The sequence below is a fragment of the Impatiens glandulifera genome, chromosome 1, assembly GCF_907164915.1.
Source record: "Impatiens glandulifera chromosome 1, dImpGla2.1, whole genome shotgun sequence".
Classification (NCBI taxonomy): Eukaryota; Viridiplantae; Streptophyta; class Magnoliopsida; order Ericales; family Balsaminaceae; genus Impatiens; species Impatiens glandulifera.
Genome location: NC_061862.1, coordinates 136,792,753 through 136,796,787, shown reverse-complemented (window position 1 = coordinate 136,796,787; position 4,035 = coordinate 136,792,753).

The window sequence follows — 4,035 nt, the reverse complement described above, 5'->3', positions numbered from 1 at the left end:
GTACCTTATTGATGTTATCTGCCAGTTCATTTTCCATTGCTAATATAATTGAATGCTCTACTTTTGTTCTATCTTTTTTTTGAAAGGACAGAACCCTTTTCATCAATCAATATTTGCAAAGTCTGCAAATAAATTTTTGTTCTATCTTACATGTAACTTCTACCCGTTGTTGCCTTTGTTGCATAATGTAGTTCTTGATCAACAAATGACCAAATATAGTTCAAATAGATCAAAGAATGAAGCAATTAAGAAAGTTTCTTGTCTGGAACCTGATTCTAGCAATCAGCAGAAATTGCAACAAGCTACCTCAAAAGTAATTGTTAAGGGGGAGGTATGATCCACATGCATCTTTCAAACTATAGTGGTTTGATCTACTTTTTTTTTTGCAAAAATATTCACATTGAATTACTTATGATGTAGCAATGTGCCATTTCTATTTTATTTTATGTTTTATGATGATTAATTGTTAGTCATCTTCTAAACCCACTTGATGGGTTTGTTTCCTTAATATTATTTGTCCCTCAATGTTAGATGAATGTTTTTGGTTCTAAGAGCAATGAATCAATAAGTTCTCAAAGATGTCTGGCTAATTATTACTGGAGTGTATAGAGAGATTACAACAAAAAAATAGAAGAGCATAAACTTGTTGTAGTTGCAAGCTAGTGTTTTTCTTTTGGTCGAAACAAAGTCAAAATATGTTGTCGGGAGCTAATATTAGTACGGTTTAAGGTTTTTATGTTCTTCTTCAATTTATTGCATTGTATGTTAGAGGTTATTATAACTTTTATCCTTTTTTTTATATTCATGAAACAGAATAAAAAACATGATGTAGAATATAACTTAAGATTCTGAGGAAGACAACTATGTCATGAATTATTGGGTTGGTCATGGTACAAGTGATCCTAACAATTTAGCTATGTCAGGAAGGAATGGAGATTGTGAGAAACCATCTAATTGTGTGGCAAGTAGAAGAGAAGGTTTAGATCAAATTAAAGAGGATGAATATGCCAATCCGACTCTACATGATGCAGATGTTCCGAAGGTTGAAGAAAGAACCAAACAAAGTATGTGTGCAAAAGTTAACACATAATTCCAGATCGTCAACAGAAGATTTGTCCTGTATCATATGGTAGACTAAGTAATGCTCATCTAGGGAAATTTTTCTATGTGGGCATCGTTTATGTTTTTCATGTTGATGATTGTGGTTTTGGAATATATTAATAGTTTTAAAAAATGGATAATTATTATTGTTTATACAAGTATAAATATGAATTATTAAAAAAATGAATATGTTTTTTAGTAACGATTTTATAAATAAGAAAACCGTTATTAATGCATTATCAGTAACGATTTTCTTATTTGTAAAACCGTTACTAATGTTTTATCAGTAACGATTTTCTAATTTGTAAAACCGTTACTAATGCTTTATCAGTAACAGTTTAATTTTGGCTAAAACCGTTACTGATATTAGAAGTGCATCAGTAACGGTTTTCGAAAACCGTTACTAATACTCTTCTAGTATCAGTAACGGTTCCAAAAACCGTTACTAATATTCTTCTAGTATCAGTAACGCTCATTTTTGTAACGAATGGTAACGGTTTTATTCGCCGTTACAGAATGTTATCAGTAACGGCTTATGAGATTTTCAGTAACGGTTTTCGCCCTTACTGATACTCCTTTTTCTACTAGTGGCACTTGTGGAAAGTCTTAAATACTTAAGTATTACTCGCCCAAACATTGCCTTCAACTCCAACAAACTTGCAAAGTTCATGCACCACCACCCAAATGGAACATTGGTCTGCCATCAAATGGGTGCTTCGTTATCTGGAGTTCTCTCGCGATAAAGGTATCTTCATCTCGGCAACTGCTTCGTTAACCTTTCATGCTTACTCAGATGCAGATTGGGAGGGTAACAAGGATAATTGTATCTCCACAATAGTTAATTATTGTATCTCTTTAGCACTCTCATCTCTTAGATCTCCCAGAAATAATGCTTTGTTGCTTGTTTCTCATCCGAAGTAGAATACAAAGCCTTAGCTAACACATTTAGTGAGCTCTATGGGTCCTATCCCTATTCAATAAACCTTGTCTCCTTCCCACAATCAATCCTTTTATCTATTGTGATAATCTTGGTGTCACATATCTTAGTGTTAATCATGTGTTCCACTCTTGGATGAAACATTTAGCCTTATGTTGGAAAAAATTAAAACAAGAAAAGAAAGAAAGTTAATTAAGAAAGACATAGTTTAATTCACTTTAAAAGAATATAAAAGTATTTTATATTTTGAATCATGATTTTAATGATGTTATTAAGTTCAAGTTGAGTGGTCTATTTGTTTTGTGCAGGAACAAATCTAAAGACAGTGCTACCTTAGACGTGGTCTAAAACAGGCTGTCTTAGATGTCAAACATAGTTAGACGAGGTCTAACACATCAGACGTGGTCTGAAGGGATACATAGTTAGACGAGGTCTAACTCCTTCAGACGTGGTATGAAGGGATACGTAGTTACATGGGGTCTAACTCCGTCAGACGCGGTCTGAAGGAAAACGTAGTTAGACGACGTCTAACACCTTCAGATGTGGTCTGAAGGGATACGTAGTTAGACGAGGTTCAACTCCTTTAGAAGTGGTCTGAAGGGATACGTAGTAAGACGAGGTCTAACTCCTTCAGACGCGGTCTAAAGACGAACGTACTTAGACGACGTCTATCCCCTTTAGATGTGGTCTGAAGGGATACGTAGTTAGACGTGGTCTAACTCTTTCAGACGGAGTCTGAAGGAAACATAGTTAGACGAGGTCTAACTCCTTCAGACGCGGTTTAAAGAGATATGTAGTTAAACGAGGTTTAACTCCTTCAGACGCGGTCTGAAGGGATACGTAGTTAGACGAGGTCTAACTCCTTCAAATAGAGTCTGAAGGAAAATGTAGTAAGACGAGGTCTAACTCCTTCAGACGCGGTCTAAAAGGATACATAGTTAGATAAGGTCTAACTCATTCAGACGTAGTCTGAAGGGATACGTAGTTAGATGAGGACTAACTCCTTCAGACAGAGTCTAAAGGAAAACGTAGTTAGAGGTATAACTCCTTCAGACAGAGTTTGAAGGGATGCGTAGTTAGACGAGGTCTAACTCCTTAAGACGGAGTCTAAAAAGAAACGTAGTTCGACGAGGTCTAACCCCTTTAGATGCGGTCTGAAGGGATACGTAGTTAGACGAGGTCTGAAAGGATACGTAGTTAGACGAGGTCTAACTCCTTTAGACGCAGCCTGAAGAAGAACCTATGATGCCTTGCTTTAGTAGTTGTCTAAAGGAAGTATCTGTCTACCCACGATCAATTAGTTATGTGCTCTCCTTTCTTCTACTCCACTTCTTTCAACAGTCTAACAAGCCAGCTACTTCCATCAATGAATGAATGCCACGTACGTAAATATCCTTCGACTGTATTTCCTGTATAAGATAAGATCAGAGGATATTCAGCGCACTATTCGTTCAGTACGGCCACGATCCAATTATTCAAGGCCTATTGTACTCTCATACTATAGGCGACTGTCCAACGGACACATGCCACGTGTCGTCAAAGAATATTCGACTGTTGGTGTATCTCAACTATATATGGAAGACAAAGGACAACGGTTAAAGGGTTAGTTTTACATAAGTCCAAAAACACACTCTGCTCAACGTATACGCTAAATCTCTTACTGTCTAGTTGTGAATACATATTGTCTTTTATGTGAGAAACTTCAGCACCGTAAGTTGAACAAAGGTTTTTTCGTTCAATAGAGAGTTAGCTAGATCAATGAGTTGTAATCGATTTAAAATATTTAGTGCATATCCTTTCGGTTGTGGAAGAAGGGGTGACGTAAGAGTTTTTTCTCTGAACATCCATAAAACTCCTTGTGTTATTACTTTCTGTCATTTACATTCAATTGTTTAAAGCTTCAAATCCGACGAACAATTCTGCAATTAAATATGTTTCAAGAGTTTGGAGTATTTGCGAAGAATATAAACAGATATTAATCCCTCACAGGATTATTA